The sequence below is a fragment of the Lactuca serriola genome, chromosome 9 (assembly GCF_051521515.1).
Source record: "Lactuca serriola cultivar US96UC23 chromosome 9, Lser_US96UC23_V15, whole genome shotgun sequence".
In the NCBI taxonomy this organism is placed as follows: Eukaryota; Viridiplantae; Streptophyta; class Magnoliopsida; order Asterales; family Asteraceae; genus Lactuca; species Lactuca serriola.
Genome location: NC_136416.1, coordinates 173,352,563 through 173,369,989, shown reverse-complemented (window position 1 = coordinate 173,369,989; position 17,427 = coordinate 173,352,563). Strand labels below are relative to the sequence as shown.

The 17,427-nt window shown below is 39.0% G+C and overlaps 1 long non-coding RNA gene across 3 annotated transcripts; it reads right to left on the bottom strand.

Annotated features, from left to right (window-relative positions):
* Positions 1-13,499: 13,499 nt before the first annotated feature.
* LOC145073566 (uncharacterized) lies at positions 13,500-15,184 on the bottom strand. 3 transcript variants are annotated; one of them, XR_013691432.1, is made up of 5 exons: positions 15,019-15,184; positions 14,831-14,899; positions 14,601-14,684; positions 14,445-14,497; positions 13,500-14,023 (listed from the first exon to the last, which is right to left on the bottom strand). It is a non-coding gene; the product is annotated as an uncharacterized LOC145073566 (long non-coding RNA). The 3 variants fall into 3 exon arrangements; XR_013691431.1 differs by having other exon boundaries at positions 14,596-14,684; positions 15,019-15,181; XR_013691430.1 differs by having other exon boundaries at positions 14,445-14,684.
* Positions 15,185-17,427: the final 2,243 nt, after the last annotated feature.

Below are 17,427 nucleotides of genomic sequence, written 5' to 3'. Positions count from 1 at the left end.
GGTCAGTAATCCCCGACTATCTCGCGTGAACCTGGTACTCTCACCGTTGATCCTCTCCAACTTCCAATTCTCCGGTCGTATGCCCTCTACCTGGGCATCTCTGATCAAACTCACAAGTGATGAGTCCACCACTATCCTCATACATACCGTGGGGGTGGAAGATCCAGCCGACTTGCAGCTCAAAGCATCCGCAACCACATTCGCTTTACCAGGGTGGTAAAGGATCTCACAATCGTAGTCCTTGACTACGTCTAACCACCTGCGTTGTCTCATGTTCAGGTTCGGCTGATCCATGATATGTCTCAAGCTCTTGTTATCCGTGTAAATGGTACAGTGGACCCCATAAAGGTAATGTCTCCATATATTGAGGGCGAACACCACGACCCCCAGCTCCAAGTCATGCGTAGGGTATCTCGTGTCATGTGGCTTCAGCTGCCGCGATGTGTAGGCTATCACTCGTCCTCTCTGCATGAGGACCGCCCCTAAACCTGTGATGGATGCATCACAGAACACCACAAAATCCTTAACCCCCTCCGGGAGTGTCAAGACTGGTGCCTCACACAAACACTGACAGAGGGTCTCAAACGCCCTCTGCTGCTCGGGGCCCCACCGGAAATCCACCCCTTTCCTCGTCAGACGAGTGAGGGGTACTGCAATCTTGGAGAAATCCCGTATGAATCTCCGATAGTATCCTGCCAATCCCAGAAAGCTCCTAATATCTGAGGGAGATTTCGGGACCTCCCATTGCATAACTGCCTCGATTTTGGCCGGATCGAGCAAAATCTCCTCCTGGTTAATGAGATGTCTGAGGAACTGGACCTCTTGCAACCAAAACTCACACTTTGAGAACTTGGCATACAACCGTTCCCGTCTCAGGACTCCCAACAGCTCTCGCAGGTGCTCCTCATGCTGCTCTCGGGTCTTGGAATACACCAAGATATCATCTATAAATACTATAACCGAGCGGTCAAGCATCGGTCTGCAGACCCGATTCATCAGTTCCATAAATACTGCTGGTGCGTTGGTGAGCCCAAATGGCATCACCATGAACTCGTAATGTCCATAACGAGTTCGAAACGTGGTCTTCTCCACGTCGTCCTCTCTAACCCTGACCTGATGATACCCAGACCTCAAATCTATCTTGGAAAACCAAGATGCACCCTGCAACTGATTGAAGAGATCGTTTGTCCTCGGGAGTGGGTAACGGTTCTTTACCGTTAGCTTGTTCAACTCCCAGTAATCAATGTACATCCGATGCGAACCGTCCTTCCGGACAAAAAGAATTGGCACTCCCCATGGAGAACTGCTAGGTTGAATGAACTACTTGCCCAGCAGTTCCTGTAACTATGACGACAGCTCTTGCATCTATGGTGGAGCCAATTGGTACGGTGCCTTAGCGATAGGGGCCATACCTGGCACCAGGTCGATCCTGAACTCGACCTTCCTCTCTGGAGGTATCCTTGGAATCTCCTCCGGAAACACATCTGCAAACTCCCTGACTACTGGTACATCGGAAACCGAGGTCTGGTCCCTGACTCGCGTATCTACCACATACGCTAGATAACCCATACACCCTTGCTGAATGTACTGCCGTGCCCTGGCAGCTGAACAAAACCCTGATCCTACTCTGGTGCCCTCACCATATATAACCAGTTCTCCCCCACTTGGGGTTTAAACCACCACTCGCTGGCCCTCGCAATCAATCATAGCCCCAAACCGACTGAGGCAATCCATGCCCACAATCATGTACACCTCCCCAATGGGGATCGGAATCAGACCTATCGGAAAAGACACCCCTAAAACCTCCAAGTCACATCCTCGATAAACTGAAGAAGCAGAAACCCCGTGTTCGTTGGCGATAGACAATCACAACGGACACTCTAACTCACCCATTGGCGCACTGAATTCCCTACTAAAAGACTGAGACACGAAGCACCGACTCGCCCTCGAGTCAAATAAGACCAAAGCATGCAAATAGTACACAAAAAACGTACCTAATTACAGGTACAACAGATAAATAAAATGAGATGAGGATAGAAACATAACCGCAACCATATCTGGTGCTGCTCTGGCCTCCTCTGTCGTAAGCTGGAAAGCACGACTCTGAGCCTTCCGAGGCTCTGTCCTGACCGGTCTCCCATCTGTGATCCTCAAAGTAGCTAGCATTGCAGCCTGCACCGGCTTGGCGGCAAGTAGTGGACAGTTGGCCCTCATGTGGCCAACCTGATCGTAGTGATAACATAACCTCATACCCTGAACTGGGGCGGCCTGGCCACATTCCTTCGCGTAATGCCCCTCCGTGCCACACTTGTGGCACCCACTACCAACCCGACATACACCAGAATGACCCTTACGACACTTCCCACAGGTACGGGCCTGTTGACCCCGGTCTTAGTATCAACGGTCTTAGGCCGCTTCAGCGCCGGCTGTGATAGTACTGGGGCCGACCGCTGCTCCCTTAGCTGCAACTCAATCTCTAACTCCCGCCGTCTGGCGGCCTCCTGCAACTCCAGAAGAGTATCACACCGCTGGGTAGATACAAACTGTCGGATATCAGTCTTGAGCATACTCAGATAATGGGTCATCTGAGATTGCTCGGAAGCAAACTTTGGGCAGAACATCGCTCGCTCGGTGAGCATCCGGGTGATCTCCGCCACCGACTCTCCATGTTGTCTCAAACTCAGAAACTCCTGCGCCAAACGCTCTCGCTCAACCCTCGGGATGTAATGGGCGTGGAAAATATCCATGAACTACTCTCAAGTAACAGCAGCTCTCTGATCATCAGTGTAAGCCCCAGTCACAAGTCTCCACCAGTCCTTGGCCCCGGACCTAAGCAGGTTCAGAGCAAACCTGACCTTTTGGTCAGCAGGACACGAGCAGGTGAAGAAACACCCCTCTACATCTGAAATCCATCTCATAGCCTTGATGGGATCCTGCATCCCATCAAAAGTATGGGGCTTCGTGTTATCGAAGTCCCTGTACTGAAAACCCCTACCAATTCCTCCCCCTGCCGTAGATATAGCTGATGTAGCTGCTGCAGTAGTTGTCTCTACAAGGGCTGCGTAGCGCTCATCAAAGTACTCCACCATGGCGGTCTTAATTGACCCGAACATTTTCGTCAACTCGGCCTGGAACAATGCAACAACCTCATCGTGCAGGATCGCTCGGATCCTGTCATCCATCTCAACTAGCCTCATCCGGACGATAGTCTCGGGTGCTGTCAGCTCCCCCTATCCGCCTTCTCCAGATCCTGATCCTGATCCTGATCTGGATCCAGTCACAAATCGCCAAGTCATCACCATTCTGAAACATAACACAAGATGTCAGATGACTCATATGAATACCGGGGACCAACCTTTGACAAAACACTAGGGGTTGTGACTTCCTTGTGACGCGTATGGGTCCTATGCTTTCAGTAGTACGGGCCCATACTACCTTCCACACCTACCCATATTTGTCCCAAGTATCATCACAAAGACCTAAAAATACACATAATCATATCGATCACTCAAGCCTCACTCCTAAAGGAAGGCCAAATGCCTCGAAGTCGGCGGACTCATCCCAAACAACCCATCCATCCATGATTCCACCAACCCTGCAACACTAGTGTATCCTAGCCATACATAATAATGGACCCTATAGACTTTCGAATATTCAATCCTACCCCAAGCTCCCAATCAAACAAGAACAGAACATAAGGCTAAATCAGACATTCACAGGCTATAAGATCTTAATTATGTATAACCGTGATACATACACTAGATAACTACAGTAATGATGTCAATTTCATATAATGGAGACCCTAGGCTAGCAGGCATCATGTAATCAGACAATTCTATCATGCAATTCCAGAAGATCCCTAGCCTAGTACTAGCACGTTGTTCTATCATACCACATAATCAAATAACTGTATGGTATTTTGGGGTCTACTTACTGGCTCCGACTGATCGTACACTTCGCATCCTCTTTTAGTTATTTTGAAAACCATTTAAAAAACCATTTTGAAAATCTTACCTAGATTTGAGACTGGATTCACATGAATGTTCCTCCAATTCACTCAAACCAAGGCTCTGATACCAACTTGTAACATCCAAAATTTCAAACCAATTTAAACTTTTTAAAACATGTCAAGTTCATCAAAACATTACAACCTTGTTTTCAAAATATTGATTATCAGAGTCTTTCCCAGGAATATAAACATGATAGGAGGAGTTGTACGATCACGCCTTGGCCTTGCCTCGATCCCATGATGTACCTGAAACTATAAACTGAAACTGTAAGCCCGAAAGCTTAGTGAGTTACCCCTAAAATACCGATACACATACAGCCCACATAGCAATATCAAAATTAACTTATCATATCAATCAAAACAGAACAACATGCACTAGGTCCAAGCTTTACAAGCTGGACTATCCCATGGGCCCTCAGTACGAGTCTGGAATGCTTATCGGGGCCTCAGCTCGTATTTGGAATGCCATTGAGCCCTCATTACGAGTCTGGAATGCCTATTGCGCCCTCAGCTCGTATCTAGAATGCTCTCGAGTCCTCAGTATCAGTCTGGAATGCCTACCGGGCCCTCAACTCATATCTGGAATACTCTAGGGTTTGTTGGCTACCGCACGAAGCAGTACAACCTCAACCCACCCCACATATCATGTCAACATGTAATAGATAAATACACATACAGGAAATCAGACAATATCACAGGTAGTCCTAGAGGCCTACCAAACTAGCATATCAACTGGCATACATCACTAGCATGCAATACTAACTCATGATCAACATCTAACACTACTAGGATAATACATCCAATGGGCCGGCCTTGGTGCCTTAGACCCCTTAGTATGGTGAGGATAACTCACCTCGCAACTGACGTCAAAACTAGAAAGGTTCAACTCCCGAATCACCAACACGAACTTCACTACCTATAAATGCCATAAAGACCCTTTTTCATAAGTTTCCAATTTATCACAATACCCTCAGAAGTCATCTGCTCAACTCTTGGTCAAAGTCAATGCCCACAGTCAAAGTCAACAGCCCATGTTGACTTGACTCGTCGAGTGCAGTTCACCGACTCGTCGAGTCCTTCCTGAACTCGAGAAGTCGTGAAATCCTTGACTGGCTCGTCGAGTTCTCCTTTAACTCTCCGAGCTCATACGTGTCCAAGAATCGAGGGACCCTTAGTCGACTCGCCGAGTTTTCTAATGACTCGTCGCGTTCAAGGCGAACTTCAACGGACTCATTGAGTTGTTCATCAACTCGTCGAGTTCGCGACCAAATTCATCGGGCTCGCGGAGTTGTTCATCCAACTCGCCGAGTCCTCGTAAACCTCCTACCATATAGATGCTTTTTAAGCTGTAGCAAGGCTCCAGATTACAGATCCAAGCTTCTAAGGCATGTTTATCACGTAAAGTTGCAAACTCTACGCACATGAAAGGTTCTAAAGGCTCTAATTGACCAATCTAAGCTTCCAATGGAGTTTTACACCTTGGGAGAGTCTCATTCTTGCACAAGCTGGAAACTTTATGTACTAAGAAGCCCAAAGGAGCTCAGTTCTGAAGTTACAACTTCAGATCTGAGATTGCAAAGAAGAGTAGCTTCCAAACATACTATGAAAACCCTAGAAGTTGTCCAAAGGAAAGAATGAGGTTAGGGTAACGATTTATACCTTCTGGAAGATGCTAACTACAATAGATCTTAGGTCCTTCAAGCTTCTTTCTTCTTAATGCTTGACCTCCAAGCTCTTTTCTCTCAAAGAAAATGCTCCTTCAAGCTTAAGAATGCACAAGATGAGCTCACACACGATTAAGGCTTCAGAGGGACAAGAGAAAGTGAAGGGGAGGCTCAGGGAGGGCCAATGATCCTTTAAATAGGGTGAAATGCCTAGAAATGTAGGGTTTCATCTGCCAGCTCTTACTCGTCGAGTCCCATTGTGGACTCGGCGAGTAGGTCACTAAATTCATGATCCCCCTCGCTGCTACTCGACGAGTAGGGCAGCCTTAACTCGTCGAGTAGGACTTAAAACTAAGGAAATTCTTTAATTAAATCCATACCAGAGAATCGGGGCATTACTCGTACAAACTTCGACTACCACATGAACTTAATAACGTACATCCTACCTTCCACGTATCAAACTTTAATAAGTGTCTATCCTACGAGACCCTCGTGATACCACTCGACGAAATTGAAGTTAATGAGAGTCTCCACTTCGTGGAAGAACCGGTTGAAATCATGGATCGAGAGATCAAAAGAACAAAGCAAAGCCGCATTCCTATCATGAAGGTCCGTTGGAACGCTAAACAAGGATTCGAATTCACCTGGGAACGCAAGGATCAGATGAAACAGAAGTATCCGCACCTTTTCCCAAACTCTTGAAGTCACAGTCAAAACACTAATTTCGGGACGAAATTCCTTCTAACGGGGGAATGATGTGACAACCGTCAAATTTTTGTTTATTTAAATTCAAATAAGTCAACAAGTCAAATCGGCCAACTTAGCTAACCCTAGTATGTTAGGGTTTGCATTATCTTTAAAGTTGTATAACTCGCCATGTTAATAGAAAGTAATCACTTGAAAGTTTCATGTGTGCAGAAATTTTATACCGTAATCAGGGTAAGTGATGGAACTTCTCGATAAAAACACTATTACATACCCTTCGGGGACATATAACACTCATAACAAGGCTTAATGGGTCTTGCAAACCTTGCATTTCGAAGCTAAACACTCACAAAGGTCACTAACAAAGTGTCTCTCATTCCCCCTCACTCTATCTCTCTTATCTCAAATCTCTCCCAAATCTCTCTCATAACCATCCTTAACTTTTTAAAATCATTTGGGGGCATCCCGACCCTCACCGAAGCCAAAAACCGCGCAAAACATAGTTTATTGGTGAAAAAGCTCTATAGGACTGAAACCTCTTAGAACCGAAACCTCTTAGAAGCGAAACCCTAAGAAGCCTCCTGGACCGAAACCCTATTGCAAGGACCGAAGCCCGAAGAACCAAAATCACATAGGACCAAACCTGCTGGGACCTCACTACCCGAGAGCCAAAGCCGAAATCTGCCAACGAGCCGAAACCGAAATCCCAAAAGCAAACCGAGACTGCTTTCGGACCGAAACTTTGCCTTCGCCTTCGCCTCGCCACCTTTTTGTTTGGTTCCTTTTGACGCTTTGCCTGCGAGATCTCTCGGCCGAACCTCCTCTCGGTTCTCATCATCAACCGAACCCACATTCGGTTCTAAGCACCCCGGGGACCGAACTTCGGTCCTGAACCCGCATTTTCGCAGAATTTTGCATCTTTTCTCGGTTTTCGACCACTTTCGCGTTTCAAGCCCGTTTTTCATGATTATGATGTGGGATTTTCACCCAAACTCATATTTTGACATATAAGACCCTATATATTCATAATTTAAAAACATTTTACGGGAAATCTTTATCTAAGAATAAAACCTATTGGATAAGATATTGAGGTGGAGTGTTGACTTTACCTTTAATTTATGACACAAGTAATCCTCCACACCCACTCCAACACCATACTTAGTCACTATTCATCACTACCTAGTCAACTATTTGTCCTTTCACACTCTTTCTCTAGCATATGAGGGTGATCAAGGGCTGAAAATCTTTACCTCCCCTCCCGCATTCCTCACACTTTCACCAAGAAGCAAACCCATTCTCTCTCTCACTTTCTCTCTCTAAACTCGAATTTGAAGGTGGTTCTTGAGCATTCCCCTTGAATTTTGGTAAGTAAATTCATCCTACACTTGAATATCTTGCATCGTTTCACTCAAATCATGGATTCCTTACACAAATATCATCATATTTGTTACTAGATCTTCAAATCCTCAAGTATCTCCCAAGTGTTCTTGACTTGGAAACTTCTTTTCTTCAACAACCATCTACTGAAATTAGTCAAGGTGAGTTCATGCCCCCACATTTTCATGTTTTCTTCAAGTTTTAGGGGGAGAATACAAGTTAAATCACCAAGAACTTAACAAAACGCGAACATCAGCTTTCCACAGAAAAGTTGAGTTCCATTCACAAACTGTTTTGACTGACTTTAATTAAAATCTTTCAAAACTGTTTAATTTGCAGATATTTCAGGTCTATACCTTTAAAATGACTACTTACATATATTCATACGATGTTTCTAAAATTTATGATGATTTTTACAAAACTGCCTATCACTGTAGCTATGAATTCGGACCAGTCTGTGAATATGCACGTTTTCACACATGTTAGAGACTTCTAAAAATCATAATAAAATTTATGAATAAACTAGACACATTTTCTAAACTCTTAGAGTTTACGGATTTAGTTTTCGATTTTCTATGATTATTCTGTGATTTTTCTAAATCAGTGCACGAATGGTAAAAATGAATTTACAGTTTACAACTTTCATAACACTTTGTAACATGTTGAGCAAAGTGTTAGTCCTTGATGACTCCATATTTTGCATGTGCTTTTTGTTGTGTTATAATTATATAATAGAAAAATGTTCACTAGATTGTAAGAGTAATTTAGTATTACAATTAATGCAAGATGAGGTCTAATAAACATAGTTATGTTTTGCTATACCTTCTACTTACACAAAAAAGTTTTCTATACATTACAAACATGTTGATAAACTATAATAGGTAAGTTTATGTTTCATATATATTACAAACAATTGGGATAAACTATAACAAGTCATAGTTTTTGTTTCATTTATAACACACCACGAAAGAGTAAACTTCTACAAAAAGGGGTTTTCAATTCACTTTACGTAAATATGTTAATGAACAAATTTGTGAGACATTCGCTTCACGTTACTTCCAAAGTAGCACAAGAAAAGTCCTGTAATTATAACCAAAGTCTCTTGTATGTAGAGCGTGATAGTTGTGTATAGATCTATATTGGGGCTGACAAACCCACACCTTAGCTGCATGCAACAGCTAGACCGGCAAGTCTGGGGTGACAAATGTCATTAACATTCCGACGCCTGAAGAACGTCGTAAGCAAGGCCGACTGAGTCATAGCATGGTTATAATAACTCACATGGGGTATTAACAAAGCATAGGATTTACGGGATTTTCTTTCAATTAGACGAGTTTATGTCAATTTAAACTTGCATAATTTACATTTTATATGGAATGTACTAGTCCATTATTAGTCTTGGCATTTAAGATTACAATACATTTTAAAAGGAAAATATTGAATTTTTCTAGAACAAACATTACTTTTAAAAAGAAAGGATTTCAACATTTCATTCAAAAGCTTATGAACTCACCAACTTAATTGTTGACACTCTTTCAAAACTACTTGTATTCTCAGGAAATCATTAACTCAGGTAAACAGCTGCTTTTGAGGATGGGGCGCTAAGGCGTCAAGCATTTCATTTTTGTCAACATAATGTAATTGATTTGTAAACATGTAGACTTATATTATGATGTAACCTTTTCAATTATATTTATGTTGGTTGTGTTGCTATGGTCACTATTATAGTCGTTGTTATGATACTGTACATGAAGTCCTCCACCCCCGGACGTTTCTGTCATTCTTGGTTTGGGGGTGTGACAAGGCGGTCCTGCTTTGTGCTGAAGGCCAACATACCCAAGGCGGTCGGGACAGACTACAGGCCCAGAAGGGACTTTAATAAGATCGAAGGCCGGACGAGCGGTCCGGATAGGCTAAAGGCCCTACGAGGCGGTCCAGACGTGTCGAAGGCTCAGAGAGCGATCCAGATAGACTGAAGGCCTGCGAGGCGGTCTAGTCAAGCTGAAGACTCATTATGCTTGCTGTTCTGTATTTGGGGAAACTCGCTAAGCTTCGAGCTTACGGTTGTTGATTATGTTTCATGTACTTCTGATGATCGTGGGAAGGCGAAGGCGTGATAGTACAACTCCTCATATCTCATGATTTTATGATTTGATCATGGGGATACTCTGATGATTAAACTATTTTAAAAATAAAATGTAATAACTTAATGGTTTTAATTGTTTTAAAAAGTTTTAAATTGGCTTGAATTTTTGGGATGTTACAATTTCATAGCAATTTTGCTAAGGAATTATAATTCATAGTTATGTCATTATGGAAATTTGTTACCAAAATCAATTTCGTAGCTTTTTTATTATGTAGTAAGTTAACCATAGATCACTAGTACAAAAATCGACAATGGCCATACCACAAAAGTGTGACCATATGTTGTTAGCCACACATTATTTTTTCAGCTCAAATGAGGCGAAAAGTAGTGTTTATTTCGATATCATACGACGGCATTATAATTTAGTGGTCGTAGCAATCGAAAAAGTGTGATTGTATCATCAAAGTGTGGCTAAAGGGTACTAACATTTCTTATCGTAATCAATGATTTCATCCATTAAGTGTTGCTATAAACGTTTTCTAGACACATAAGCATTTTTTCGATTGTGACTATTGGTCATACAATTGCCTCATGAGTTTATTGGTCATGTGGCCATATATATTATTTTGTCACAGAAAACAGTTTTTATTAAGTTTTTAATCGCATAGATTTAAGAAAAATATGGCTAATGAGTTGTCATAATCAAGGATTTCGTCCATTAAGCGTGACTATAAACAACAGTATCTAGACACACACTTGTTTTCTAATTATGACTATTTCTCATATAACGATCACATGAGTTAATTGTTAGTGTGGTCGATAGCTACTATTTCGTTATATAAATGATTGTTGATTGAGTTTCTTGTTAGATTGTTAATGTGGTTATACTGAACATTGGGTCACAGCTTTTAATGGACAACATTTATAATGGAACATAATAATCATTTTTTTAAAATTTTGCAGAAAAGTACAACAATAAAATGTGATTAAACATATCAATAAACGATTTTATAAAATCTATAACAATATCCGTACGCAATTATTCAATTTAAATACAAAAGATATAAGTTTATATCAAATGAGATCTACAATACTTGAAAATGCTAATTAACGTATGAACTAGGACCTATATCTCTAAAGGTTTGAACTTTTTGTCTTGCTCCTTGTATGTTTGTTCATTGCATCTACCATTATAAAAGTTTTCTTTTGCTTCTTAGATATGTGATGTTCAATGTTATTAATGCGGTTGGTAGTTGGAGTTGGGTCATGTAGCAACAATAGTAGTTAGTGTTAAAATTTGAAATAGGAAAGCAAATTTAAGTAATTTAGTAGTCTAATTTATGAAAGATAATATGTAAAACTTTTATATGCACTTTCAACCATTTTGATCTTACCAAATTCTACCGGTATAATTATGAGGCTAACAACATATGGTCACATTTTTAAAACTTAAAACAAACATGTATAACCCATTTAAAACTTGAATTAAATGTTGGGTATTCCGTGGATCCAGTCCATGTGGTGTGCAGGGTATTTTCTTTATGAGCTCAAGGTTTTTTTTGGTTCAGGAAGGTTGACTAGAGTGGGTTCATCCTCATTCTCAAAAGAATAAAAGGATAAATTACCAATATCTATGTACTCACTAAAACTAATCTATGATTTATGATGCCAAAGATGCTTAACTAAGAAACCAAAAGTGACATTAAGAATCTATCAAACTAGTAAAGAACCCGCGGCTACGCCACTTTTGAGGTAATATGGAAATAATCGGCTAAATTTAAAAGATATGTATTGAAATTGTAAATCACCATAAATGGGGGAGAAAGTCAACAACCCCTAAAATTAGATATCAAAAGTGTACAATGAAAAGAAGGGACATTGGCAATAATGTTAAATGTGTCAAAGTTAGGAAAATATGGTGACAAAATTTTAAAAAAAGTTTTTGTGTTTTTTATGTCAAAATATAAAAAAGTTTTAACTACAAGGACGAAAAGTGTCAAATTCATAAAAAGATTTGTGGGAAAAACACCAAAATATAAAACATTTGACTGCAAGGACTAAAAGTGTCAAAGTCGTTAAAGATTTGTGGCAAAAACCTTAAGGAACAAAAACTTAATCAAAAAGGCAAAAATGAAAAAAAATTGACTTTAAGGACTAAAAGTGTCAAATTCAGCAAACTTTTGTGGCAAAAACCTAAAGCCTAAAAAATACTATTGCTAAGCTCCTTTGGATTTATATATATATATATATATATATATATATATATATATATATATATATATATATATATATATATATATATATATATATATATATATATATATATATATATATTAAATTAACTACTACAAGGATAGGAAGGGAACACGTAATCCGCCACCCCCTACCGCCACCCCCTACCGCCACCTCCTATCCTTTGTTTATCCCCCTCCCCATGATTTGACATTTAACACACACACACACACACACATATATATATATATATATATATATATATATATATATATATATATTTTTAATAAATATTATTATAAATAATTAATCAACATTGCAATTAAATTGTCAAACAATAATAATTATTATACGTATTTAACCGTTAAAACTACAATGATAATAATGATTATAAATGTTTAGTCATTCAATATACGAGGTGACCCGTTTAACTATAGTTAAAAAATTTCAAGTCTTAAAAAATAATAAATTATTGTATACAAAAATAAATTTATAAAAACCTTCAAATAAATACAACAAATTAATAGGGATATATAAAATATAAGTTATTTTTATAGAACTAAAAATTGAAATAGTTAAAACGGTAAATATTTAAAAAAAACATTTAATATATATATATATATATATATATATATATATATATATATATATATATATATATATATATATATATATATATATATATATATATATATATATATATATATAAGAGAATTAAAATGATTTTGATTTGACATAAAGTAAAAAGGAGAGGGGGGGGGGGGGATTTAACAAACCCCGGACAGGAAATCGATAAGGCTGGAGGGAGTGGTGCCACAGAAACTGCACTCCCTCTTCTGACACATAGGAGCCACGTCATTTTTATCACACGAAGTGTGGTTCTTTACCACACCCAGAGAGTGGAAACCATGGTAGAGAAAAAGAGAGGTGAGTGAAAGGAGAAGAGAGAGAAAGAAACATAAATAAAGAGAGAGACGAAAGAGAGTGCGGCCATTTCTAGCCGCAGTGCGGCCAAGACCGCACCTTGGAGGCGTTGTTTGCGGTTGACGTGGCACAACCACGGTTTCACACTACTACAAAAATGCTAAAAGGACCCGGTTAAAAGCTTAAAAGAACCCGGTTTGCAACCGGGTCTGATGTGGGGCGAGTCTTATATCAAAATTCTAATAGAGCCCGGTTTTCCAACCGGGTCATATTATTGTAATAAGGCCCGGTTCCATTGAATAAAACCGGCTTCTTTTTTGCAAGCAACCATCGCTTTTTATGGCTATATATCCCGACTCTCATTCATGCAACCGGGTTCTATTATGCTTGAATCTTGTTTGATCATATAGCCAGGTTTTATGATACATAACCTAGTCTTTTTACCTTTTTTTAATATATTTTTTTTATTAAAACTATAAACACATTACCAACATGCTCACAATTACAAATAAAGAAATCATTATATTAATTTCCAATGAATTTTTACATATTTACATCTATTAACACTAGAATTCGACCTTAACAAAATGCTCATATATCTACCCAAGTTAAAGGATTTTGACACCATCCTTTTTGCCACACCACACTTCCATCAAGCATCAATATGTTCATGTTGCTCACTTGAAATACCCCTATATATACAACCCAATCAAAGTAGATGTACATCTGAAGACCCATCTGCTTCTTGTTGATAAAATGTCAATCAAGATTCTTGGCACCTGGATGAGAGAAATCTTAGCACATTTAAGCATAATACATACATTGCAACCCATAGTCTTCAAATGTGATCATCTTCAGTTTAGATACACTCACCAACTGTTTATCAGATTTAACAACTAATATTCCAAAAATAATATAATTTATCAGCACTCATAATCAATGTTTATCAACACTCTTAATCAATTCCATCAACCTCAATTTTCTTATGCCTTTTTGGTTCCTTTTCAAAAATTTGTGTCATGTTTCCTGCAATGAAAATGGTCACCATGAGGTGTAAAATACTCCATGTCAGCAACCACTTATGGGGCAGAAAAGAAAAGTATAATGCTATATTGAACAACTAAAAAACATAAAAATAAACCAATACTGAAGATAATATATATATATATATATATATATATATATATATATATATATATATATATATATATATATATATAAAATAAAGCACATTAAATGAAATGAAAGTAGGATGCTACACTGGACACTAATGAAAATTGAAGCCTAGTAAAAAACATATCAATATACCAATTAGATTCATTCCTGGAATAATGAGGGGACAACATTGTCAAAAGGACTGTTGGTAAAAAAAAACAGATAAAACCTATTTATTAAGTATATTGCCCAACATAAACCATTGAAAATTATAAAGCCTAATAAAAAATACCACAAAAAATAGAAGTGTGATGTTATACTAGTCTGGCCTTCTCTCTCCATATGCTGCAAAAAAATCACGAGTTTCTTAAGGTTGAAAGTAAAAATATGCAAACATAAACAAATATTCAATTATTTGTAAAACAAAACAATTAATCCATCACCTTACAGTATTGATACCTCTTTCCTCGACGAAAGTAAATGATTCTTTTGACAACCTTTTTTCCATAAGACTTGCTGTCTTGGGAGTCCTCTGCATTGTAAAAAACAAAAAATAATTATAAGACAACACATAATTTTTTTATACGTTTCACTTGTTGAGATGTACAATTCATTCCTAACACAGAAGTAAGACTTGAACAATCTCACACTTCGACCAAAATGAAAAATAAAACAAACCAGATGGTTTTTACTTGCTGAGATGAATTCGCACAGGGTAGTAATTGCAAATTTGAAACAGCCGATAACCTATACGATAGAAAACTTAGAACAGCTAACAAAATAACATAAAAGAACCACGGAGATGATCAACACAAAAAAACATGAAGTTAAACCATGACGATTAAAAGTAAAACGGATAAACTTACGTCAGATGGAATGCAACGAAGACGAGAGGAGAGGCGGAATTTTTTTTGCTGTGGCGGTGGTCGTTAAACGAGAGAAGATGGTGACTAGGGTTTTCTCATTGTTTTTGGTCTAGAGAAATTAAGGTGTGGAATGGCGGCATTTTTCAATAAATTCACGAAAATTAGGCGGGCTAACATAAAGCAATTAATTTGAAAGAATTGAGATCCTTAAATCCTAAAAAGAACTAATAACTTAAACGAATTAAACTTTTTTGTTGGTTTACAATTTTGTGAAAATAACGTTACTTAAGACCAAAATATTTTTTTTCTTTTATAATTTTTTTATTTTTCAAAAAATATAAATGAAAACATATACTCTAAAGTTGAGTGTTTTTAATATGATAGTGAATACATGGTGTATAAATATAGTAGAAATATAACGGTAATCATAAATACATGGTTATGCTAGTTTTATATTTTGACTTAAGGGTTGTTTGATTTACCTTTTACGGGGTCCAATAACAGCTCAACCTCTTATTTGGTCCAGAATGTTTGATATCACTAACTTTACCTTCTCATCGGGTCTTCCAAAAAAATAGCCGACTAGAAAAGTAATACGTGTTTCCTTTTGTGACCCTAAAACTTCCGATCGACCTTACTTCTCTATGTTGCCTCCAGACTTCCACGTCTTCGCCTTCCTCCGCCCAACATCGCCTTCTCCCCCGCCATGGTTAATTTTTCTTTTTCGCTTTTGATGCTAGAAGGCGGCTCAACGGGGCCTGATGACTGACAGGTATGTTCCGAGCGGGGCTCGATGTCGGGCGTGGCCAGATGATAGGTGGGGCCCATTATATGTTTGATATGTATGGTGTGTGGTGTTTTGCGGAAACTCACTAAGCTTTGTGCTTACTATAACATTCATAAAAATAATGAAATTTTAAACTTTTAAAACCAACCCATAATCATAATTTGTTTACAATATAGTTTTTAAAACATGTTTAATATCAGAGTTTTCCCAAAATCATAAATCGCAACGTGAGGACGTGTACGATCACGCATTCGCCTTCCCGCGATCATCTGAGGTACCTAAAACATAATCCAAAATTGTAAGTCAACGCTTAGTGAGTTCCCCAAAGTACCAACACAAAACAGATAAACAATTACAATAACAACATGCAATGGGTCCACAGTAAAAAAGACGGGATTACCCCTGAGCCCACAACATAAGTCTGGCTTGCCCTCGGGTCCACATCTTATGTATGGCTTGCGATCGGGGCCACATCTTATGTATGGCTTGCTCCCCAATGAGATCAATCCTCAGACTGAATACCACAGCTTATGTATGGCTTGCCCCGTCCCTCAGTTCGTATAAAAGATACTAACATATATGCATAATTATATAGATACATCGACATATAACAGATACTAACATACACAGATAATCATATAGACAGTTTCACATATAGTCCTACCGATCTATTAGACTAGCATATCAAAACTAGCATGCATATATATTCCATACTCAACATATCAACGAATATCAGGTTATAAAACCAATGGGTCGGCCTTGGTGCCTTCCACCCGTGAGTACAATAAGGAAAACTCACCTCGCAAACTGACAAAATTGATAAGGTCCGACTCTGAATCTCACCTCTCTAACCGATACCTATTTCCACCAAATGTGTAAGGACCCAAAAATCATGACTAAAAATTTTGTTTGAAAAACATTACTTAAACACGATTGTCAATCCATAACATAAATCATAACATAAAATCAGAGTGTTAATTCAAAACATATTCTTATTATAAGAGTAAAACATCTCAGGCTGACTAACTATGGTGTGTGACATGCAATCATCCTGAGCTTTTCCCTCCACTACTGGAAGTACCTGAAACCAAAACTGAAAAATGTAAGCACGAAGCTTAGTGAGCTCCCCCAAACTACCACATACCATACAATATCATATAAAGCACATATTGGGCCTTGTCCACTGCATCAGACTGAGGTCTGGACTAACTTGGGCCTTGCCCACTACATCGGACCGAAGTCCGGATTAACCGGGGCCTTGCCCCCTGCATCGGGCTGAAGTCCGGACTAACTGGGGCCTTGCCCCTGATATGTGCATAATTAGTTAATTATTTAGCGTACATTTTTATTCATTTTTAACTAATTATGTGTATAATGTGGACAAAAGGTACTTAATACTGTTTAAATTTTGTTTTCAGTCCAAAAGACATGCTTGGGAGTGAAAGGGAACAAGGGGAAGCAATTAGAGACCAAAGAATGAAGATTGAGGGACAAAAGCTTTCCTACTCGGCGAGTACACGAGCCTACTCGGCGAGTCCATTAGAATATTCCAGAAGATAAGTCACGACTCCTGATTTGAGACGGATAACTAAGAACCTACTCAGCGAGTTGGGTCTGCTACT